General features: G+C 41.1%; 1 long non-coding RNA gene across 5 annotated transcripts in view; it reads left to right on the top strand.

Annotated features, from left to right (window-relative positions):
* LOC149747896 (uncharacterized) overlaps positions 1 to 25,707 on the top strand; it is a 91,903-nt gene that overhangs the window by 42,570 nt on the left and 23,626 nt on the right. For 2 of the 5 annotated variants that reach the window (XR_016395221.1, XR_016395225.1), the window contains one exon: positions 903 to 25,707. This is a non-coding gene — a long non-coding RNA (uncharacterized LOC149747896). The remainder of the gene's footprint in view (positions 1 to 902) is intronic. The other 3 variants (XR_016395223.1, XR_016395224.1, XR_016395222.1) reach the window with 3 other exon arrangements.

Below are 25,707 nucleotides of genomic sequence, written 5' to 3'. Positions count from 1 at the left end.
GGAAAGCCACAATGAATCAGCTTCAGAACCAGTTCAGTTAACAAAATTTGTACAGACGCTTGTCAGTAGCATGAAGTTACTGTAATACATGCTGGTTATGTAGCTTCTAAAACCTGAACAACACATACAACACACAACACAAAACAATTGTTATTGAAAATGGTAGAATGCCAAATCACAATAGGAGACAGAATTTTAAAGGGGTTTTGGTCTCATTTATAACTTGTCACTGCCTGTTTTTTTTTTTTTTGGCCACACCACGTGGTATGCAGGATCCTAGTTCCCCAACCAGGGATCAGACCCACAGCCATTGCAGTGGAAGCAGAGTCTTAACCACTGGACCACCAGGGAAGTCCTTGTCATTGCCTTCTAATGGGTGGCCTTAGTATCTGAAGGGGCCGTCTCTTTTGCTGAGGTCTCGATGTGAGCCTAGGGGTTAAGAGGATGTTGGATGGGGTGGATATAAATTGTTCTGGTAAGAAATAGAAGAGATATAGATGCCTGGGGAAATATCTTGGAATGTGAAAGCTTAGAGCTACCTGGGATGGAAATTGGAGGGGGAAGGACTGAGAAGGAACCCCTCTGGTTGGATGAAAAGTTTGGGGTGGAAGAAACATGCTGAATTGGGATGTTTGAATTTGTGTGTTGAGAGCTGGGCTGTGGTTACCCTTCTGACTTCCCTGTGAAATGGTGGTTACTGGCTGAGAAGTCTATCCTTACGGATATCTGAACCTATTTCTCCCCACTCTTCTCCAAGAAAACAATCCATAAACATTTTTCCAAAATTAGCCTTCCTGCAAAAGGATGACTTCTCCCTGTTGCATGTCTCATCACGAGAGAAGAGTGTAGCACTCAACCCTGTTTGTGCGATGAATTTTGTGATGAACAGGCATGTGGGACAGTTTCTCTCATTTCTAGCTGTCCACGCTAATAAGCCTGATTCTTGCTGCATTTTGGATGAAGAAGAGAAGGGCGTCGTTGGGCTCATATGCATTTGCTGTGGCTCCACCCAGATGTTCCACCAGGTGACCTCCATGTGGATGGGTGCCTGCTTCTTATCAGGTAAGTTATTGGCTCATATGCCATCATGTTTTATCTTTTTCCTGGGAAATACCTGTATTAAAATTACCTTATTTATTTATCTGTTTATTTCTTTATCACAGCCTCTCTCACTCAAAAGCTCCATTAGACTGCAGATCTAGTCTAACCTGTTAACTGCTGTATTCCCAGTGTTCAGAACAGTGTCACGTGGTAGGCCTTTAACATTTGTTGAACAAGTGAATAAAATATAGTTCAGCTTCTATATTTCTTTTGCTTTCTAAAGTTGCAGTTTGTATATGCTGCACTGGCTGAAAATATAGGTTCTGTATAAATTAGTTTATCCTCATTGCAATAATTAAAAAATTGTATAATAATAACGAACTGACAAAATGACTTTCAATTTCCCTTTCTAATCTTACTGTTTCCATATCAAAGGATTTCAAGTGTTCCCACAAATCACCATCGTCATAAAAACAAGTAAAGTAAAAATCAACATCTCAAAACAATCCCAAGTTTTAAAATTTAACAGCTGAGAGAAGGAAATTAAGATAGGAAGGGCTGGGCTTGGTTTGTACTTGCAGTTTCTTTTCACTTGCTAATGGTACCTTACTTTTCCTCTTTATGACATGCAGACTGCGATTTCCAGTAATATATTTAATTTAGTCCAGTTATAATAAAATATACCTTTTTTGTGAATGCACCTAACATCTACAAAGTACTGGATGGGAAATAGCTCAAAGCAGAAAAATATTTTGGTTAAAGATTGAAGCAAAATACATTAAAAATTTACTTGAAAATGTGTCAAGTTCAAAAACATCTCTCACCAAAGGAATATTAACTAATATCCACTGATTAAATTAAAAAACTGAAAGATGAAAATTATGTAGACATTTAGCTCAAGATACTCAAGAAAAAAAGACAGAGTAAACAAAAAACAAGGGAAAGGAAGAAATGAAAATAAATGTAGAAATTAGTGAGTTAGAAGGCAAGTACTCATACTCTAAGGTAAAAAGCTAATGAGCTTGACTATGTCAAAATTAAAGACTCCTGCTAAATAAAAGGCAACATAGAAAAGCTGAGATGCACAGTATATTAAGAGAAGGTATTTGCAATATTTATAACTGACAAGTAATAAATCTAGAAAACACAAGGAATTCCTGCAAATGGATAAAAACATCAACCACCACCACAAATGAAATACCCTGGAAATACCCTGGAAGAAAATGAGTGAAGATTCCTAGAAATAGAAAGCAGAATGGATAACAAGCATATCAACAGACGGTTAACCTCACGATAGGAACTTGATGAAAATAATGAGAAAACATCAGCTCCCCTAAGAAGAGTAAATAATTAGAAAATCAGGTTGTTGGGCCGAACCCCGCAGGCTTGCACGCCTTATAGTTGCCCAGCCTTGAGACTGAAGAAAGAGACCAGAGACGGCGACAGAGACAGCAACAGTTCATTGGACAGGGGATCTTACCGGTCTGAAGCAGAAGGGTCCTGGAGCGACATCCCACCGTGAACGGCAGACCGCCAGGCAGGACATGGCAACCATTTGCACTATCCGGGGGAGAAGGAGGCTACCATTTATAGGCGGAATTGACATCTGACTGGCCCATCAATTACCAGGGAGACCAGCGGCTGGGGCAGGGGCAAGCATGTAGGCAGTGACTAATTAAGCCCTGTAATTAAGCGTATTGGCGGTCCGGTGGTTAAGACTCCGCGCTTCCAATTCAGGGCGTGAGGGTTCGTTCCCTGGTTGCGGAGCTAAGATCCCGCATGCTGCATGGCACGGCCAGGGGGGAAAAAATAAAATAAAAGAGTATTGGATAGTCATGTGTGTCAAGCAGGGCCAGTTGAGCAGGAGATGTACAGAGAGCAAGAGAACAGCCATCTTGAATGGCCTGACTATACGCAGATATTACCATGTTAGCAGGGATGTGTGGGAAATAAGAACCTACTTGCACTGCAGGTGGAGAGCAACCTAGACATATTGGAGAAATGGCCTGTCTACATACTGCAATTAGCAACATTTCTGGGTATAACTCAGGGCTATGGCATGGAATTTTGGCCCTTTAGGGAAAATTGTTTTCGGGTCTCCTATCAAGGGTGGACTTCTGCAAACACCTTTACATGGGATTTGTACTGATATCATGCTAGGCCCTTGTACCCTTCCAGATGGTTGGTAATTTGTATCAGCTCCTCCCACCCCTCATTTTCCTTCTGTATAGCATTGAGAAAGTCTCACACAGATTCTTAAGGGGATGTGTTAGAGGATATTCATTGAAGAGATGTCCATGTTAGCAGGTGTCCATCCCTAGGGGCATGGATAAGTTAAGGATGGTGCATATATGACATGGAATACTACACACCTGTTAGAAGAGATGAATTAGATGAGTACTGTTGTAGGCTGAATAATGGTCCTCTAAGGATAGCCACGTTCTAATCCCCAGAACCTGTGCAGATGTGATTAAGTAATGTTAAGGGTCTTGAGGTGGGGGAAGAGTATCCTGGATTACCCAGGTGGGCCCAGTGCAATAACAGGAGTCCTTATCAGAGGAAGGCAGTAGGATCACAGGAGTAGGAGATGTAATGAAGGAAGCAAGAAGCTGGCGTGAAGTAAGGAAGGGGTCATGAGCCTAGGAATGCAGGTGGCCTCTGGAAGCTGAAAAAGTCAAGGACACAAGATTCTTCCCTCAGAGCCTTTGAAAAAACCAACCCTGGCAACGCTTTGACGTTAGCCCAATGACTTAAGGTGGTAGTTGATATTAACTTTTAACTTCTGATCTCCAGAACCATACGATAATAACTTTTGTTGTTTTAAGCTTCTAAATTTGAGATAATTTGTTATGGCAGCAATAAGAAACTAATATAAGCATACAATATGGATAGGTTTAAAAATTAGAGTGAAATAAATAAAAAAGATATTATGTTTTTCTAGAAAACACACTGATCCAAGAATTGGAAGAAGTCTATTTAGGAGAAAGGAATGGGGGTAGGGATTACAGTAAAGTAAAAAAATAAATAAAAGAATCGAAATAGAGAGTCTTGTACAGAGCAATTGTAAAAATGAGTCATAAAGAAGGAAGTATGATTAACTCTTATCTCTGCACCTGAGATTCCCTGTAACGCTCCTCCTATCAAATTAAAAAAAGAAAGAAAGAAAGAAAGAAAGAATGAAAGAAAAAGAAAGAAAGAAAGGAGCGGAATGGAATGGCATGGAAAATATGGAGGTGGTTCTATGAAAAGATCCCTGGCATCCGTGACCATGAAGAAAAGGAGGAAAACAGTAACACCATTTGACGTGGGAAATGGGTTTTAACCACAGACATAGAGGATACTTAGGCAGTAAATAGTATTTATAACATTAAGCAAAGAAATTGAATATTTAGATAAAATCAGTACTCTTTTGCAGGAATTTTAAATTACCAAAATTGACTCAAGGAATGGCTTAAAAAAAAAAAAGCAAAAAAATAACAAAAGAAACCAATTAGGTGGAAAACCAAAGAGGAATTTAACATATTTCCTAAAATGTAATCCTCCTAAAGCCAGATTTGGATATTTTGAAAGACTAATTCCATAAATACCTTCCAAAAAAAGATGATTTCTATGCTGTTTAATCTGTTCCAGATCATTGAAAAAATGGAAACCTTCTATTCTGCTCCCAATAGTAAGCTCTGATAGGATTGGCAGTGTGATAAAGAGGAACCTATTTAAGAGTCAGGGACCTGTTTTCCAACCATGCATGTTTCACCTGTAAACTGAGTGCTCTCCAGCAGTTCACTTGGTACCCCCTGCTTTATAGCCTCACCTGTCAAACAGGTGCTTGATAAATGCTGGTGTCATCTGCCCTTCGTTTCCCAGGCCTATCTCAGATCTTCACTCCTCTCGGGTTTGCTGTTGCCTCTCCTCTCCTACCCGCGTGTTCCATCCCAGTCCAGCGTCTGAACCCATCCTGACCTAGAATAGGCTCAGTTCCCTTCTCCCCACCCCTTCAATCCAAGACAGATTTCATCTTTGTGATATTCATAGATTCTCAATAAAGAAGAGGAGGCAAGGCTGACCACAAGAATCAGCATGGTTCCCTAACACTCACAGTTGCCCCACTCCCTACCCCAGGCCATGCATCTCATTCCCTGAACAGCTCCATTTCCATGTCAGGGATTCTGCTTTTGTTCCTGCCCATCTGTCCAGTTCTAGCCCAGGGTTTCCCAACCTGGTGACTGTGGATACCTGGAAGATTTCAGGTAGCAGTTGTAAGAAAGTTAATTCTTTTATATTCCAACTATTGTCTGTAGATTGACTAGCTCATACAAATATGTGTTGTTACTTTTCCAAATGAACTTGTATCAATCTTGGTTCAATCAAGACACAAAAACCACACAGTAATGTAAAACAGGGGGTGTTTAACATAAAGAGTTATCAAACTATGATAGAAGAGTAACTATAAAGATGTAAAAATAACTTTAAAGGGCATCCTAGGACGGAGGAAGAGTACCCATGAGAGGACAACTTGGAAGGAGGGGTTCAGGCCTTGCTGGAGAAGGTGTGTTTGTAGCCCACTGGATGTCAGAGAAGACGACTGTTTGCTGGGACCAGAGCTGGTCCATAGTTCCTGGGCAAGCAGGGAGCAATCTCCGATCAGGGCCTGGGAACAGGCTGGGGGGCGGGCTTGCAAAGGAGTGGGGAAGGTGCATGCTGTGAACTGAATGTTTATCCCCCCCCACCCTATTCATATGTTGAAGCCCAAATATGATGGTATTTGGAGGTGAGGCCTTTGGGAGGTAATTAGGTCCTGAGGGTGGAGCCCCATGATGGGATTAGCACCCTTAAAGAGGAAGACAGCTAGTTCTTTTCCCCTCTCTTTCTCTTCTCTGTCAGAAGACTAGACACCCATAAACTAGGAGGAAGTACTTCACTAAGAATCTGACCACATGGGCACCCTGATCTCAGACTTCCAACCTCTAGAGCTGGGAAAAATAAATGTTTGTTGTTTAAGGCACCCAGTCTGTGTATTCTGTTATAGCAGCCTGAACTGACTAAGACAGTGTAAGACCTGGAATGCTTGGTGCATGTGTTGGGAAGACAGTGGGAGCAATCCTCTAGCACATAGGCAAGCTGGAGCTGGTTGGCAGGTGCATGGAGGGAGCCAGGTTGGCTCTGTGGACATTGTGAGGCCCAGAGCACGCAGTGCCCACATTGGAGGGCTGTGCAAAGGAGGTCACAGCCCAGGCTGGGGCTGAATAGTGTCTGGGGAACTGTATCTCTGGGCATGTGGCAGGGGCACACATGGCACCACAGGCCAATCAGGCAACAGGAACAAGAAGAAGCAGAACTGAGCACACCAGAGCCAGGACGGGAAGACCCCCCACCCCCAGCAATGTTATTCCAGCTCAAGCCCTCACTAACAAAGTTTAGCATTGTGCTCACCGTCAAGGAGAAATGCATAAAGGTTACAGTTCACGTACGCAGAGCCGTTATGGAAGGAATTTGGAACTGAGAGGCAATACATTGAAAACTGGCATAGTACTGCTGGAATCAGTGAAGTATAAATTCATTTCAACGCTTTAGTGATTCCTGGTTGATTTTTATCATTATGTGTTTCTCAATTAACAGATACAAAGAGGACAACTATTAGCATGGGGGGAGGGAGCCCCCAAGATATTTTGCTGTTGAACATGAATACTTTCCCTTGACAAGGTGAGAATCTGTTGCTCCAGCAAGCTGTCAGTCATGAATCCCAGTGATGCCCACCTGGTGGCTCGGCTCTCAATTAGCATCCTCCCTGCCCAGCTGTCAGGTTTCTGTAAATCTTGTGCTGTTCACTCTAGTGCGAATCATTTGCATAAATTATGATATAGAAACTCCTGAGTGCCTTGCATGTCACTTCTTGACCTCTGAGTCCCAGGATGCAATCAGCCTCTGTAAACACCTGGCCTTTGCTCAAATTCCCCGTCCATTTGGCTCAAAGGGGCTGTTTGGACTTTTGCCCCCTCACGAGATAGGACGGTTGACTTGAACGAATGAATGAATGAATATTCAACCACCTCCGGCACAGTTCTGGGGATTACTGGGAAGAACATACACTAAATGTATGTGGAGGTGCACTGAATAGTATAAATCGTCATGATGGTTACTGTTAGTAATAGTGTAACTTTTAAATGAGGTTTTCTTTGCATTTCAGTAGATTTCATTTGCAAATTGGTGTGATGGAGATATGCATGTATATATACGTATGTATGTATGTGTGTGTGTGTATACATATACACACATATATATATTCTACTCTTATATACAAGCTCACTGGTATCTAAGCAACTCAAAATTTCTGTAGAGTCTGCATTAAATAGAAGATTCTGTCATTAGACTCTTCTCCCTCACACACCTGTGTCTAAACATTACAGTCACCGTACTGTGTAGTCCCAAATGCTTCGGCACCTGGTCTGGAAGATAAGAACCATCTCATGTTGCATATGAGAACTCTGACCTGAATGACATTTCCAGGAAGTAGATGAGAGTAAGGGAGAGGAGAGAAGGAGGGAGTATTAAGAGCAAAAGTGAGTTTCATTTCAAATGAAACAAGCAAGTCAGCTGAGAGAGGGCTACATAGCCCTGCTCACTTTGCAGGTTGAAGTTTTACCTTAAACTCAACTTTTCAGTGAAAAAAAAAAAGGAAGAAGAAAACTCTAGGGTACAAATTGTGAAACTGGTAATGATGATGTGATACTGGAATTTGGTTAAAATTCAGGACAATATAAGTCAGTACAACTTTTGGCTGACACAAATAAGGAGTTATACCTAAGTGCACAAAAGCTTTCTCATGAGCCATTTGTTTTTGATTTTAATAAGGCTCCACCTCTTTAAAGAGATTACCGGTAAATTCTTTTGCTAGTTTAATGCTAGAAAACAAATGGGAACCTTGAGGTTTTTCCCCTTAAGATGCCCGCTTCTAATATCAAGATTGCTACAGCCATTTCGGGGATGGGAGTATGGAGGAGAGAGAAGACCTAAAAAAAATGTTTGAGGTGGGGGAAGTCACAGGAAGAAACTCATGGTAAGGAAAGATATTTTTATAGGTGCGTGATGTGTGTAGCTAAGCAACCTGACAAGCTGATGTAGTGATTCAGGTATACAAGTTCTGAGAATTTATCTCAGCAAGCCTCTTCCTAGTGTACACTGAGCCCTGAAGATGGACAGAGGGACTGGTTGTTGGCAGAGCTCTGTCTAATGATTGATCTGAGAATTTGTGTCTACTGTTCATTTCACCAAACTTCCTTGAACTTTAGAGGTCACGTGATACGTGCATTTTTAATATTTTTAATGTGCCCTAAGAGTTATAGATCCTGAAGGATTATTTTCCAACTGGGATCTCAGTTGTGAATGTTCCTTTCTCTACCCACAACCTTACTGGTCTTCTCTCCCACTCTCCAAATCTACTCAACTTGTTTCCTAACCAACCACAGCCCAACACTGGATTCCATCGTCAACTGACTTCCTCTTCTTTTGACCTTCCTGAGCCCATGGATCACCCTCCATCAACTTTCTGTACATCTCCATCAGTCTATGAAGCCCAGCTTTAAGAGGACCAATCTGTGTGAAGTCCTGCCTCAACTAAGACCCAGGCACAACATCATCACTATCCCATATTGTCTATCACTCCTTTGCTATGGGACCCTCTCCTGTGTTCCCCTCCTGGTGGCTATTTGAGGAGCCTCTGTCTGCAAGCTTCCTTCTTCCCTCTCCACAGAAGATCAGACCACCTGTTTAATTTTTTTTTTTTTTACTGAGACGATCCAAGTCAACATGCATGAGTTTCGTCAATTAAACTTGTCTTCAATTCAAATGATCTATCTTTACATCATTTTCTTGGTTCTTATTTTCAGACTCAAAGAAGATGTAGTCTCTGAGTCCTGGATCAGCAATTCCCAAACTTGACTGCCTGTTAGAATCAATTAGGAAATATTACACGTTTTGATGCCCAGGCACTCCCAGACCAATTAAGTCAGAAGCTCTGGAGGTGGGATCCAGGCCTTGATTGTTTTGAAGGCTCCCAAATGACTCCTTTATGCATCCCAGCTTAAAACCCACTTTTTTAGCTCTATTTGGTCTCAGCTCAACTTCGAAGGGTGTTTGCACCCGTCATTATTCTCTCCCTTCCCACATCTTCATTCTCCTCCCACCCCTTTTGCTTCCTGTATTCTACCTTTCAATATTTATAGGTCTCCCAAATTAAGCAAATGTTTCCCTTTACCTTGCTGTCTTCTCTAGCAACCACACTACTTGCCTACTTCTGTTTGCTGTCAAATGTGTGAAAGAGACTGTCTGTACCTTCAGCTTATACTTCCTCCCTCATTTTGCTAGTAATCTGCTTCTAAGTTCTCTATTAAAACACTTTTCTGAAGTTAAGTATGAACCTAATTTTCTTCCCCCAACTGAAGAGACTTGATACTGTGGACATCTCCTCCTTGAAGTGCTTGACTTCTAAAACACTACCTCATCCATCTCCTCCTTTATTCATCAGCCTTATATTCTTTGTTCTCTTTCCTCTATTCATCACCCTTCTTTTCCTTATTCCCTAATATAAACATTTTCAGGCCCTTTCCTCAACTGCCTGGTTTTCTCTTCCCACTTTCACCTTCTCTTTTCAGGGATGTATGCATAACATTTATATTTTTGTGGCAGGATAGCTGTTCCTCTAACTCTCTTCTTTCTCCTCCTCACCTCTGATGGGAAATGCATCTTTGGGAAGATGGGGTGGAGAGACAGAGCCCACCCTGTGAGAGTGTGTAGGTCAGTGGTTTAGAACAATGATGCTGCAACCCTACTGCACTGGTTAGAACCCCAGCTCTCCTAGGTAGCTTTGTGATGTTAGCCACTCTGTGTCCCAATTTCCTCTGTAAGAAAAAGAAAATGATAGCACCTATCTTAGAAGGTTGTTATAAGGAACAAATTAGTTAATTTATATAAAGTGCTTAGATAAGCGCTTTATATAAGTGCTGGATCATTTTTAGCTCTTTTTAGAGACATCAATATAAGAAGAGGAGTTTTTGGTGTCATACTTTGTTTTGTTGTTCCATTCCGAAAAATTCACATCACCCGAGCGTGATACTATATCAGCCCCCAAAGACCTGCTTCAGAGTCCTGAAGTTAATGCTTGAGGCCCTCATAGTGAGCCTCCAAAATGGATATGGGATGCTGTGAGGAAGGATCTAGGAATAGAAAACACAGAAGGGAATTCCAGTAGGGGGCAGGGGAGGTAAGAGGGTGGGTAGATTAGAGAGAGGGAGAGGCCCCTCTGAGGAGCAGGCACTGTCTTTTGGCCTCAAGGAGTGTGTGTGTGTGTGTGTGTGTGTGTGCGAGTGTGTGTGTGTGTGTGTGTTTCTGCTAACAGACTCTAACTGAACAGCTTTCTAGATATGGTATTGTGATCACAGTGGAGAGGTTATATTTTTGGATGCACAAATTTCAAATTCCTGACCTCTCACCCGAGTAAGAGCTCTACCTCCAATAGTTTATTATCCATCAAACCTTGGATATCCAGCTATCCGCTCAGCATAACACATCTTCCCTTTAGAGCCATCTCTGTCCAAAACTTATTTATGCCATTGGAAACACCGTTCCTCCAATCGCACAGAACTGAGCTCTGTAGTTATTTCCAATTCCTCACTCTTAAAATTCAAGCTCTAATGTGTGCTAGCTAAGTGACCTTACCGAGGCTATTTGCATTTCTGATCTTCATTTCTTTATCTGTAAATTGTAGTTAATTTGAACTACCTCATATGGGTTGTTGAAAGAATAGTGGTACTACTACTATGGCTACTACTAGAAGTAGTATTAATATTAGTAGTAATATAGAAGAATAGTACTGGTAATAATAATTGTGACTAATATTTGTTGATCTCTTAGTATTTTCTCATTTAATCCTTATAACAACTCTTTGAAGCAGGGTTGTATGTTTTATCTTTGGGTCACAGAATAAGAAAATGAGACCTACAGAAGCTCATCCATTCATTCAGCAAGTGTTTACTGAAAGCCTAGTCTGTACCAGACACTCTTCTAAGAGCTTGAGATTCTCCAGTACATAAGACAGCATCCTTGATCTTATGGAACTTACATCCTAATTAGGGATAACTAAGTCAACAAATAAAATAATTACAGACTGTGAAGAGTCCTGAGAAGTAAAAGGTAGAGTCTTGTGAGAGTGACTAATAGGTGGGTTGGCCTACTTTGGGTTGAGTAATTTAAAAAGGCATATATTTAAAATGGATAACCAACAAGGACCTACTGCACAGCACAGCGAACTCTGCTCAATAGTATGTAACAACCTAAATGGGAAAAGAATTTGAAAAAGAATAGATACATGTATATGTATAACTGAATCACTTTGCCATACACCTGAAACTAACACAGCATTGTTAATCAATTATACTCCAAAATAAAATAAAGTTAAAAAAAAGGCCTAATGAGTTTAAAAAACAAAAAGGAAAAATTTCCTTAAAAGAAAAAAAAAAAGGCATCTCCAACTAGTGACATTTAAGCTGAGATGTAAGGGATGAGAAAGGATTTAACCAAGAAAGGACAGAGGGGAGAGTCCAGAGGCCTCAAAACCAGCAGGAACTAGCATGTTTAAGAGACTTAGAGACAGGCAGGCCTGGAGCAAAGTGGGGCCAACAGTGTTGAGGGAAGTGAGGCGGGAGAGGCCTGAGGATGGAGGACTCTGTGCACCATGACAAGGAGTTTGGAGCTTATTCTATGCCCTGGGAAGTGAGAGCAGTGCAAAGACTAATCTGAATCAGAATTTAAAATATCCCTCTGGCTTCAGTGTGGTGTAAGGCTGATGAGGGTGCAAGACGTAAACCTGGGAGACCAGCAGGGCGGCTACTCCAAGAGCCACCGCAGGAGATGATGGAGCTTGGGCTCAAGGAACAAGTGGAGATGGACACAAGTGAAGAGATGAGGGGCCTATTTTTTTTAATATAAATTAATTTAATTTTAATTTTATTTTTGGCTGCGTTGGGTCTTCGTTGCTGCACGCGGGCTTTCTCTGGTTGCAGCGAGCGGGGCCTCCTCTTCGTTGCAGTGCAGAGGCTTCTCATTGTGGTGGCTTCTCTTGTTGCAGAGCATGGGCTCTAGGCGCGCAGGTTCAGTGGTTGTGTCTTGCGGGCTCTAGAATGCAGGCTCAGCAGTTGTGGCTCACGGGCTTAGTTGCTCCGCGGCATGTGGGATCTTCCCGGACCAGGGCTCAGAATCCGTGTCCCCTGCATTGGCAGGTGGATTCTTAACCACTGCACCACCAGGGAAGTCCCGAGGGGCCTATTTTTAGGCAGAGGCTTCGTGATGTGCTGGTGGATGTGGAGGGAGGTGAGGAAAAGGGAGGATTTAAAAAGAGTTTCTAGCTTAAGCCACTGGGTGAATGGCAGGGCCAGGAACTGAGTTGGGAGGACTGGAGTAAAAACAGGTTTTGACAAAAAGAGATGGATGTGAAATCAGGTTTGGCTGTGTAAAAATGAGAGAGGAACCATGCAAATGAAGAGGTCAGTTAGACAGTTGAATATACGAATGTGGATGAGACAGAAAGAATATGGGTTTATCTGCATATACATGGTGTTTAGGGCCACTGGGTTGGAGGAGAAAATATGCATAGAAAAGAGCAGGCCTCCCCAGGTCTGAGCACCCCAACATTGATAATTTATAGGTCTGGCAAAGGAGAAGAATCCACAGATGAGAAAAGAGAATCTTGTCCCAAGTCATCCAGTTAGTAAGGAGCTGAGCTGTGATGAATGATGTAGGATTTGTGAAGAGTCCCACCGGGACCGAGAAACCCTCCTCCCCAGAACCAGAATTACCGCAACATCTTATTCCACCTCAAAACTGCTCGTCTGGCCTTCAAGGCCAACTTGAATGGACTCATTGCTACTTCCCCAAACTATTTCTGGCACCACAGATGTTCCTAAATATTTGTTGACTAAGACACACTCTACAACTTACAAAGTTCTAGGTACTTGTAGGGCACAGTTTTAGGTAACGGTAACCATCACAACAATAATATTCATTCATTCAACAAACATTGGGCGTTTGCTGCATGTCAGGCCCTCTTCAAGCTCCTGAGGAGACTCCAGATAACAAACAGGTGAAGCCCCCGCTCTTGTGGAGCTGACACTGGAGAGAGGGGTCTCCCCGTCTAGTCTTCTCAGGGGCCTGCCCGTGGGTCATATCCATTCCAACCTCTTCAAACGTTCATTCTTCCTCCTTACCTTCTTTCCTCCCCTCCCTGTATTCAAATCCTCCATTTCCATAGAAGCCAGACAGTCAAAAAATAGCATCAGTTACATTCCCACCTGTGAGTGCTGTTGTATCTAAACATCAACATCCTCTGCCCGCCTCCGCTCCTGCCTACAGAGATCCTGCTCCAGTGAGAGGCATCAACATAGAAAGCTGTGCAGAGACAATCAGAGCTCCATGTGTCAGCTGATACCAAGAGAGAAATCGAGAGAAACAGACTCTCAGAGGAAGGGGCGTGAAAGCATGAGCTTTGGTGACTAAAATGGAAGAGGGACTTTAGGGAGAGATGGAAGGTAGATGAGAGGTCAGCAAAACAACTTCAGGCCACCCAGATGGAATGCTAAACCCAGAAGGCCCATTAACAAGTTTCCAGTGGTCATCTGTGCTCCATGCCGATTGCCAAGATCAGGAGGCAGTGATAGCCACCCTGGGGCTTCTCTCAGCAGCCTGGGCTTAGAGGAAGGTGCTTACAAGGAAGGTCAATTCTTCATACCTAGCAAGCGCAGGCTATATTAGGGAAGTTTCCCTGGGGTTAACCTATTTACACTAAAGCCTTCTTAACCACGTAGATTAGTCTAATGCTCTCCGATGTGGTCACACAGATAATTCTCTCATGTCTTACCTACAGCTAACAAACAAATAACTTCCATTAGCACAACTGGCACAGTGAAATAGTGCATTATGATTTAATATACACGAAGGATCATCTATATTAAACACCAGTGGGACACGGGTTAATTTCCCTGTATTCCAGCAGATGGAGCTACAGCCTGGAGGGGCTCAATGCACTTCAACGGCTGATGCGCACCCCTCAGAAAAATCAATAACAAGAAGTGTGGGGAAAGAGGAGAATTACCAGTAATAATAATATCAACAACAACGTTCGTTGGTATAGAACAATTCTGTGATTGTACACTTGTCTGAATCAGTGTCTGATACATAGTAAGCACTCAAATAATGAATGAATACATTCGACATAATCTGGTGACCAGATTGTGGCTTGAACATGCTTTGAATTGTGATTTTCTCCTCCTCATTCGGCTTTGCTTTCCTCTCCCGTTCCTTTGAATATTTGGATATATACACCCTTTGGACGCTCATTTCCCATCAAAGTGTCACGGAAAAATTCTGTGAAACTTGACTGCAGGGTCACACTGATGTCAAAGGGAGGTGTTGGGAGAGGCATTTGATAAAAATAGCCTAACCGAGGTTCCCACCTGTTTCCCACGACCGAACTCTGTGCTCCAGGCACTGTTTCTTTCCCCCTTACCCACCGCCATCTGCATCACTATCAGCTGGGTTGCTTGTCAAAAATTCCAATTCCCAGGCCACAACCCAAAGAATCTGATTCAATGCTTCTGGGCTGGGGCACCTCAAATAGTTCCTCCGCACAACCAAGCTTGAGAATCTCTCTTCTAGAGGAAGACAATCCTTTATCCTCAGTCCTGAAACCCAGAGAGTACTAAAAACTCTGAAAACTGAAACATTTGCATAACTTACTGGGGTGGCAGAATCTGACCCATGAAGTGCCATGAAGCTATGTAGGATTCTTATTTATTGCACATAATGCAAACATTCACACACTTCCCTAGGAAATATGAATGTGTTCGATTAGAAGGTGCCGTCCCAACCCCACTGGGGATATTATGAGATATGTGGTGTGTGCGCTGAACTGCCTTTCTGAAACACCTTTCGAATTAACAAACACATATCGCCTCAAGGGTTTCAGATAAAAGACACCTGTACTGTGTTCTCACATCCCAACCATAGGCGGTGTTTGAAGCAGTTATATTTGGGTTTGACAATGATAAGAAAGCCTAATAAAAAGATGACTGGGGCTTCCCTGGCGGCGCAGTGGTTGAGAGTCCGCCTGCCGATGCAGGGGACACGGGTTCGTGCCCCGGTCCGGGATGGGCCCGTGAGCCATGGCCGCTGAGCCTGCGCGTCCGGAACCTGTGTTCCGCGATGGGAGAGGCCACAACAGTGAGAGGCCCGCGTACCGCAAAAAAAAAAAGATGACTGGACTGGGAGCTGAGAGACTTCACCTTTCTGGGCTTCTGTTGTTTCTCCTGAAAATGAAGGAGGAGATGACATTTATGGCCTTCTGGCTCTAAAATTCTGATTTTCACTCCTTGTTGCTCTCTTAAGAAATGTTGAGGCATTCATGCCACAAAGAGTAGATTGTGGCGTCATTATTTTCACTAAGAAAATTTTAAAAGGTAAAAACCTTTGTCTGTCTTCTGGGTTTTCAGACAAATTCTTGACTGACATTTCTCTTGGTGGAGTGAAAGAGCATTTATGCAACTTTACAGATATTTGGATACATTACTGCATTCAGCAAAACTGCTGGGAAACTGCTAGAATAGAGAAGTAGTCATGAGCTCCAGAGAGTACTATGGAACACTATGGAAAAAAGTATTATTTATGTTACTTATAAGAGATACAGACCTGAAATAAGGCTCCATTACCAGCTGCTCTCAGAGCTTAATTCATCCAAGGGCAACAAGCTGCCTCTTAGAGAATCCCAGCGATCCCTTAGCCCATGTGATTCAGGGCCTTCTCTAGCCCTCTATGCAGTAACTGATGTTTAAATGCTCATCCTAAGACCCTGTGCAATTCCAAAGCAAGATATTGAGCAATTTTTTAAAAACTCATAAAACACAAAATAAAGCAAAACAACAAGCTCTGAATTTGTTCTATCAGAAACAATGTGTTACAGGTTGAATTGTGTCCCCCTAATATACATAGGTTGAAGTCCTAACCCCCCAATAAACAAGGAATGTACACTTCTTCGGAAACAGGGCCTTCACAGAGGCAATCAAGTCAAAGTGAGGTCCTTAGGGGATGGCTCCATTATTGGGTGACTTTTTTTTTTTTAAATTTTTTAACATCTTTATTGGAGTATAATTGCTTTACAATGGTGTGTTAGTTTCTGCTTTATAACAAAGTGAATCAGTAATACATAAACATTATATCCCCATATCTCTTCCCTCTTGTGTCTCCCTCCCTCCCACCCTCCCTATCCCACCCCTCTAGGTGGTCACAAAGCACCGAGCTGATCTCCCTGTGCTATGTGGCTGCTTCCCACTAGCTATCTGTTTTACGTTTGGTAGTGTATATATGTCCATGCCACTCTCTCACTTTGTCCCAGCTTATCCTTCCCCCTCCTATTGGGTGACTTCTAATCCAATATGACTGACGTCCTTATAAGAAAGGGAAATTTGCACACGCACACACACACACACACACACACACACACACACACACACAAGGAGAACACTGTGTAAGCAAGAAGATGGCCAAGGAGATAAACCAAGGAGACAGGCCTTGCAAAATAATATACAATGTTTAGTCCAACGACAGAGGGAGGCGCCTGTGAGCTCTGGTGTGAGCATTTGAGCACCGATTGCACTCCTGGCTTCATGTATGCCCCATTCTTCGTTTTCCATTGTTTCATTTTTCTAATTTTGTCTTCTGCTTTTTTAGCTTGCTGTCCTAGATGTATCTTTGTAAGCTGCCTGAAATTCTTTTTAGCTTTAGAAATGATATACTTTGGTAAGTAACTATTACCTTGCCTGGCCACATTTTGCTCACTTAACAGTAGGTATGAAACAATTAAATGGCCAAGTCCAGCTCTCCTATAACTCTTGGGGAAGGAACTGTGAGAGATGATAAGGTTTAGTTTCACAGGACACATGCCTTCTGCACTCTGGGAAAGAATTCTTAAGGCAATATGCTACTTTAAAGTGGGGCTTGAGTCACCCCAAAGTCAGGACTCTCTTCAACTCTTCATGACACAGAGCAGAGAGGGGGGAGATCATTTCCAGATGAATGGCTGTGGTAGGAATTTTATAAAGTGTATTAAGAATGAAAGGAAAAAGGATGACTGTTTACTGCACATCTGCTATGTGCTAGACAATGCTATGCAACACATGATTTAATCTTTACAATGAATTTAAGGAGGTATTCCCAGCACCCTACTTAAAACCGAAAAATATGTAGCTCAGAAAGGTAAAGTCATTTGTCTATGAGCAGATAATTAGTAAAAAGTTGAGCTGAGATTTGATAGAGAAATCTGACTCAACTTCACAATATTTCCATCCCTCCAGATTTGCCTCCTTAAAATTCACACAATTTTTGGCTCTTTGCCGTACAAATCAGGATCATCAATAACTATAGAAAGATAGTTGATGAAAAATCTTACCTTAAATTGAACATTTAGAAATGTTAGACCAAGACACTCAAAAGGATCTGTATTTGGTATAAAGGTATATGGCGTGAAAACATGTGGACCACAGAAGAGGATCAGGAAAAATATTTGGAGTCATAGCAATGAAAACAGGGCAACTCTAGACTAGGTTTTTCACCAAGTTTTCAGTGAGAAGGGATTGGAAGTTAATATCAGAGCCACTCGATCGATTGTACATGTTATATTCTGATCCTTGGAAAGTAGGCTGTGACAGAAATTAGTAGTTGTCCTGTAGAATCCATTCTCTTCTTTTAAAAATAGTATGTGGTTACCCAGTTCCAGTTTTTATTTATTTCACAGCTTTCCTTGCAGACAGCTGTGGCCATGAACTTGGTTCTGGCCAATGGAATATGAATGGAGCTGCTGTGTGCCACGGCTTGCTGTGCTCTTGGAGGGCAGGGGGTGCCCTCCCGTGCCCTCTACTCCTTCCTCTGGCTGGGAGGAAGGTGTGGTGGTGAGAGCTGAATCAGCCATTGTAGACCTTCAGATGGAAACCAGTTGAGGATGAAAGAGTAAAAAAAAAATAAGGGCCTCAAGATTGTGGGGTCACCTCAACAGGCTGTATTGCCAACTTGCCCTTTTATACTGGAGAGACATAAACGGTCTATGTTTTAAAAGCCACTGTTATTTTGAGTCTCGTTGTTACTGCAGTCAAACCAATACTCCAGTTAATGTTATATCTAACAACTAAATAGAGCACCTCATTTCCAAATCTTCCGAATGCAAATGTATGTGAAAGTTTTCTCTGTAGCCTTATCTACTCCTTTTCAGTTTTCCCTTTGTGACCCAGTTGCTACCAACAAGGAGAGATCTGTAAATATTGGGGGTGCTTCATTTCCTTGGTTCCTGTAGTCTCGTCAGGAAAAAATCTACCCATGGGAACCTGGCTTCTCATGTTCCCTTAGGAGCATCTGAGCTGAATCTGGAAACTCTGGTTCATTTCTTTTGAGTGTAGTTGTGAAAGTGAAGGCATTGTGAGGATGATCTGATATTTATTAGTGATTTTGTTTAAGCACAAACAGTCCAAAAAGTGACTGGAAATTTCTGCCAAGATCTGACCTAAAAAGCCCTTTGAAAGCTGGGCGGGGTGTTGGATCAGGGGTTTCTCAGACTTGCCTGAGGTTTCTAGACATAGTACATTGGCAGCTTCCGGAAGAGACGGGGGAGGGGGTGTTAGAACCAGAATTCCCCTATAGTCCCCTTTTCTAAAATAGAGTTTAGAGAAGATGTGGGAGGAGTCCCCCTAAACCACTGAGAAGTCTCAGTTGTAAAACCAGTGACTTATTGATGAGCACATATGGGGTCAACTGCAAGTTCTATAATCCATTTCAGTGATGAGGAAAAGTGAAAGCGCATTTACCCAACTTCAGTCTCTATTCTAAGAGGCAATCGCACTCAGCGAAACTGCTAGGAAAGTTATTAGAGAGTTTAAAGCAGAGTTAGTTTCAGGTGGGATCAGGAATTGCATGTAAGTCTCTTGAATTTTGTCTTCACGTTTGCCAGAGCAGAACACAAGGGGCCAGCCTGACATAACAGATGCTCGAGTTAGGGTGGGTGGGATGGGGGAGGCGGGGAGACCACCTAGACATATCAGCTAGTGCCAGGAAGATGAGCCTGATTATGGGCAAAAATCCTCCCTGGAAATGGAGATATTAGAATTATGCGTGTTTTTTTTTGTTCGTTTGTTTTGCATAAGGTAAGAAAGAAAAGTGAGAGGAAGAGGAAAATCATGGGGCTCATTAAATAAAAAAACAAAAATCCATAATGAATATTGGCGGGGAATTATGTTGTAAGGAGAGATAAAAGTATAAATTCCATCATTTTTTTTTGCCTAACACAAGAAGTCTGTTCATTAAATTGAAAAAGCACAAGGCCCAATGGTAATTATTCAAATAATGTCATCACATCATATTTCTAAGTCCTGGGCGGATCTAGGTGAAGAAAACTAAGCAGATATGATAGTCCCTGTCTGGAAAATAAAATCCTAGGCAGATAACAGTGACCTAGATTGAGGAAAGCTACAAGGCTACAAGCTTTTATTTTCAACATTCTTGTTTTGCTATCTCCCCAAAGAAATTTCTGCAGCTGTGGACTCGTATTGAGTTAAGCTAAAATTTAGAAACATACGGGTTAATGAATTTTCTCTAGTAGTAGAAAAACAAGTTATGCGAGAAGAAGCCTATCTTAACAGCAAGTAACTGCTGGCATCCTAAGAAACCTCTACTATCTTTCTTTTTATTTAGTTTGTAGGACGTTACTGGTAGAAAAATGGATATTCCGGAACAAATCAGTGTGAGCCATTCCCACAGGTGGTTTCAAGCCAAAAGCCCCATCTTCACTTATGGCACAAGACAAATACTGTAATTCTCTGAACGTTTCCCTCTCAGGCTGCCCAAAGTCCTTTGTTTATTGTCATGAGGCGATGCTGATATGAGTTGGTCTCCAGACTGAGGCTGATACACAGTCTTGCTGGCCAGCTTTCTTTAGGCTGAATAAGGTCTTCTCATGTCTCAGGCCAAATACTAAGGAAGTGCCCAAGGCGAGAATTATTTGAAATACGGGGAGAGTTGGTGCCTCTACTGAGTTTATGCCTCAAAGTAATGAAACCAATCTCTGAAACACAAACTCTGACACACAGCAATCACAAACTGAGAAGCAAATATAGGGGCTGTTGAATGAAGGGGTAACTCAGCCAGGCCTTAACAAAAACAGTGTTTGGAAACAGATGACATAAAAGACTAAAAATATCTGGCACAAGCAGGATTATTAAGAATGGCAGGGGCCAGCTGAGTATGGAACATGTGCCCGGATGTGGACTCAGGCTTAGTTTATATGGCTAAGGAAGTCCCGTGTTTCGGAGAATATGTGGATCCCTGTGTGTATGGACACCTCACCAGGGATATTTGTAAATGTGACTTTAACAGACTGCCCCTTATTTAACTTCATTATGGTCTTTACTATGACTTCTCTAAGAAGAAAATAAAAGTATATAAAATAGGAATGCCATATATTTGAATATGATTCAAGAGTTTTTGGATACATAGGTGTCACTTTGTGATCTTATACACTTTTAAAATAAAAATGCGTCGATTATTATCTAAAAGTTGTTGCTGTTCTTTTGGATCTTTAAAAAACTGTCTTCAACCTATGAATCCAAGAAGAATGTATTATGGAGAAAGGAGGTCCTCAAAATTTAAGAGACTGTAAAATACCAGAGTAAGATTTGCCAGATGCCTTTTTCTCTTGACGCTGTTGACTTGTATTCCGTGAATCATACATACTGACCCAGGGCGAGAGTAGGCACCAGGTAGATCTCAGTGTGTTTTTTTTTTTTTTTTTTTGCTGTACGCGGGCCTCTCACTGCTGTGGCCCCTCGCGCCGCGGAGCACAGGCTCCGGACGCGCAGGCCCAGCGGCCATGGCTCACGGGCCCAGCCGCTCCGCGGCACGTGGGATCCTCCCGGACCGGGGCACGAACCCGCGTCCCCTGCATCGGCAGGCAGACTCCCAACCACTGCGCCACCAGGGAAGCCCTGTCAGTGTGTTTTGAAAGACAGGAGGAGATACACAAGAACTTTTATTATAACAAAAAGGAGAAATAATCTATTTTTAGGTTCAACCTGTTCAACTTCATATTCTAATATCATTTTCTTTAATATTTTAATTTATTAAAATTCTAGATCTTTCATTTGACTAGGAAATCCTCCTTGGGAGCCGTGGGGTCTGGCTCTGACATAGAATCAACATGGGATACTGGTTGCCAGAATTAGCTTTCTGTAAAATGCTTTTGCTTTTGAGGATCAAATCAGATAATATTTATGAAAGTACATTGAAACTATAAATCATTATACAAATGGAATGCACTATTTTATAAAATTATTATCCTTTGCTCATAGAATCATGGCTTGGTTATCCTGAGAACTAATTGGGTTTTCTGTTTTATCAAAAAACAAAGGAAAAATCAACAATAACACACTTTGTCTCTTCTCACTGACTTACAAAGCATTCTGCTATAGGTCAAGTGATTTAAAGCTAGCCTAGCAATTATCTTTCTGTTTTCCCTTTTCCTGAAAGGCAAGACTTTGTGCAAAGTCATCTGCTGACAGTTTCCTGTCCTTGCTGCTAACTACAACCGCAATTTGGTTAAGAGCCTTGATCCCTGAAAATAAGTCTTTCTTGCAAAAAGACATCATAAAGTTTAGCTATAAAATAAACATCTTTTGTTTCATCTAGATAATAAAAAAGAACATTCATATTCTTACATTTCTTTGAACGGGAAAGTAGCTAGTCAAACTCATGTCAAATGTTTAAAAGACAAAGAGAATGGAATTAAATATTTAGACTATATCTGATAGATAAAGGATTAAGTTAATTTATAAAAGAGCCCATTAAGTTAAAAAAAGACAATTCAAAATAAGTGACAAAATAACATAAACATGCAATTCCTAGAAGTGAAATAAGTGATTAATAAACATAGAAATTAAAAAGTCAATTAACTATAATTGCATAGTCTAAAATTAAAAAGACTGATAACATGCAATGCTAATAAAAATATGGGGAAATAAGCACACTCATATATTACTAGTTGGGAGTACAAATAACTGAATCTTTTTGGAAAGAATGTATGAACCACAGTAATTCTAAATACAATTGTCAGAAAGGGTGATTACCCATCTTCATTCACTTATTCGTGAGAAAAATATTTCTTGCATGCCTACCCTCTGTTAGGGATGCAGAGGTGAACAAAATAGAAACACATCTCTCTCGTGGAGTTCATAGTTTATTGGGAGAAAGACAGACAATAAGCATAATAAATAAGTAAATTTCATAGTATAAAGAAAGTGATATGTACAATGGAAAGAAAAATCAGCAGAGTAAGGAAAATATATAATACTGAGATGGGAGTAGGGGTTGCAGTTTTATATAGGGGGGTCTGTGTAGCTCTGGACTGAGAAAGTTTGAGCTAAGACTTGAAGGAAGTGAGGGAGTGGCTATTTGGATGTAGAGTGGAAGAAAATTCCAGGCATAGGAAACAGCTAGTGTAAACATAAATACATATAAATAGAAACATAAATAAAGAATATAAAAAGCTGAACTTATAAAAACAAAGAGTAAAATGATGTTACCAAGGGCAGGTAGTTTGTGGAGTAAGAGAGATGTTGTGTAAGAGTACAAGCTTGCAACTAGTAGATAAATGAATCCTGGAGATCAAAGGTACAGTATAGTGATTATAAATAATACTGTGTTATAAACCCCAAACTTGCTAAGACACTGGATATTAGTTATTCCCACCCCCCCCAAAAAGGATAATTACATAATGTGATAGAGATTCTAGCTCATGCTAAACGGCGATCATACTGTAATATATAAATGGATCCGATCAACATGCTGTATGCTTTAAACATACACAATGTTGTATGTCAAATACATTTCAGTTAAAAAAATATGAAATACTATTCAACTATAAAAAATAATGAAATTTTGCCATTTGCAACAACGTGGATGGATTATGCTAAGTGAAATAAGCCAGACAGAGAAAGACAAATACTGTATGATATCACTTATATGTGGAATCTAAAAAATACAACAAACTAGTGAATATAACAAAAAGGAAACAGACTCACAGATATGGAGAACAAATTAGTGGTTACCAGTGCGGAGAGGGAAGGGGAGAGGAACAGGGACAATATATGGGTGGGGGATTAAGAGGTACAAACTATTATGTAGAAAATAAGTAAGCTACAAGGATATATTGTACAACTTAGGGAATACACTCAATATTTTATAATAACTATAAATGGAATATAACCTTTAAAAATTGTGAATCACTATGTTGTATACCTGTAACTTATATAATATTGTACATTAACTATACCTCAATAAAAAAAAAAAGCTGAACCTGAAAAAAATATGAAAGAATAATGGACGGAGATTACGTATAGTAACTACATATCACTAATGCCTCTACCTCTTGCAAAGGAATAGCAATGATCCCTCAATTTGTGCTTTTCCACTCTTTTAATTTGATGGGAGAGAAGGGCATTGTTTGTTCTGTGCCTCATTTTCCTGATCTGTAAAATGGGACTAATAACTGCCTTGGCTATTTCTCTGGCCTTTTATAATGACAAACAAAACAATAGATGAATAAATTTAATGACAGGAAAATGATTACAGCATAGCAAGTGAAAAAATTATGTTATGAAATAGTATATCTAGCATGATCCTAATAAGAGGGGTGCGGGTAGCAATATGTGCTTATAGGCATAGAAAAAAATGCCAGAAAGCTATTTCCCAAAATGTTTAGAGTGACAATTTCGGGGAGATGATCCATACTGGTAATCCAATTTCCTTCTTGATGTTTTAAAATCTTTTCCAACATTTCCTAAGTAAACATGAATTACCTACATCATTAGAAAAAATAGTTAATTTTTAAAAGTACACAGGGTGGTCTGAGAGGCTGCCTCGGGTCCCTGCTGTGGGGTCACCTCACTTCTACTGTTTCCCATCCTTGGCTGAAAAAAATCAGAAACTCAATCTAACAGCAACAGAAGTAAACAGCACATTAAGAAGTAAGGAATTACAGTGATGAACATTACTAAGCCACGAGATGCCTGTCTTCAGTTATGTAAAATGTGATTTTAATTATTTTCTCTGAACACTTAGGGGCTTTTGAGATATCATTATATTGTGTCAGGGTTTAAGAGTGAAAATAAATGAAGAAAAGCTGTCTCAACGTTGTCTGGAAGGTGTATGGGAAATCACTGTAAATGCCTCTCAATTTTGTTGTAAACCTACCACTGCTCTAAAAAAACAAAGTCTTTGAAAGAATTTGCCTGGAAGTAGGTGACAGAAGCAGTTTGCTCTGATGGCTGTCCGGGGCTCATCCTCTGTCCCTCAGAGGCCAGACGGGGAGGAAGGTGTGAGGGGCTTTGCTGTACGTGGCAGGGGCCTGTCTTAAAACCAGTTTCTGGTGAGGATGTAGCCCTGAACATCAAGAATGTAGAAGTGTCTGGGGCAGGCTAATTGGCACCTTAAATATAGCCCAATTCAAGCTGAACATGGACATGAACTTGAGGGAGTGTCCCCACGTGGACAAGCTTGACTTTCTTTTTAAAGTGACTGCTATCTCTCTCCTACATTTAAAATTTGCAAAAAGAAACTGCCACATTTCTCCGTCAGTTCTTTAAAAGTTAGAGAAGTATATGAAGTATATTTTCCAAAATATAAGCCTCTTTTTAAAAAAAAAAAAATTAAAGCTAATACAGACCGTTTCAAGGAGAAGTGTTGGCGGAAGTCCAGAAACTAGTACAGAACTGAAATGAGGGTTAAAATGAAATGCTTGAAAGGGAATATCTGTTTAAGTGGGAACCGCACTGACACATGGGATTCAGCTCCCTGGGCACCAGGTATCACGTTTAATTGATAGCGCTTGTTAGTGACCCTGTGGGCGGCAGGAAGGAAGAGGAGTGGCCGTGGCATTCACCAAAGGACGCTCTGTCCTATCGGCAGCACAGAAATTCAATTCTTAGACGGCTCGACCACTGACTTGTGTGGTGAAGGAGGGGATTTCCACTTTCAAAAATAGTACGACTTCAGTTAGGTTTGCTTGCCTTTTTGGGAAGTTTGTTATATTTAGAAGCTTTCTCCTCCCCACGCCCCATCATGGCTTTTAAAGCCCATCTGCAACATGGCACGAGTCTTCAAAATTTTCTGGCCTGATTTACCCCGGGGGTTCTGTTTGGAATCAAGATGTTTTCTGAAAACGTAGGAAAGAGCTGTTACATTGACAAGCACAAATTTTAATTAAAATGCTTAAAGTGGTGAAATGATAAGGGACTTTTTTTTTCTTCCTCAGGCTTCTCTGTACTTTTCAAATTTTCTATATTGTGGTTTTCACCAAGGAGATGTCCCAGATCTGGGCAGTAGTTTCTCAGTGCCTTGGTGAGGGCCTCTCCAAGCCATGAAGACTCGGTCTGGAGCCAGCAAGCCTCAGGAATCTCCATGTAACATGGAACGTCAGTTACACATCATGCAAAAATAGAATCAGGAAAAAAATAAATTCTATTACGAGCAGTTTTGCTCACAAAGTAAAAATAAACTTATTTTTAAAAAGCAAAAAAAAAAAAAAAAAACAAA

Source organism: Delphinapterus leucas, chromosome 12 (genome assembly GCF_059928025.1).
Source record: "Delphinapterus leucas isolate spDelLeu-1000000601 "Yukka" chromosome 12, BTC_Dleu_Yukka2, whole genome shotgun sequence".
NCBI classification, from domain to species: Eukaryota; Metazoa; Chordata; class Mammalia; order Artiodactyla; family Monodontidae; genus Delphinapterus; species Delphinapterus leucas.
The sequence above is the reverse complement of the archived record's forward strand: the minus strand, read 5'-3'. Positions and strand labels throughout refer to the sequence as shown.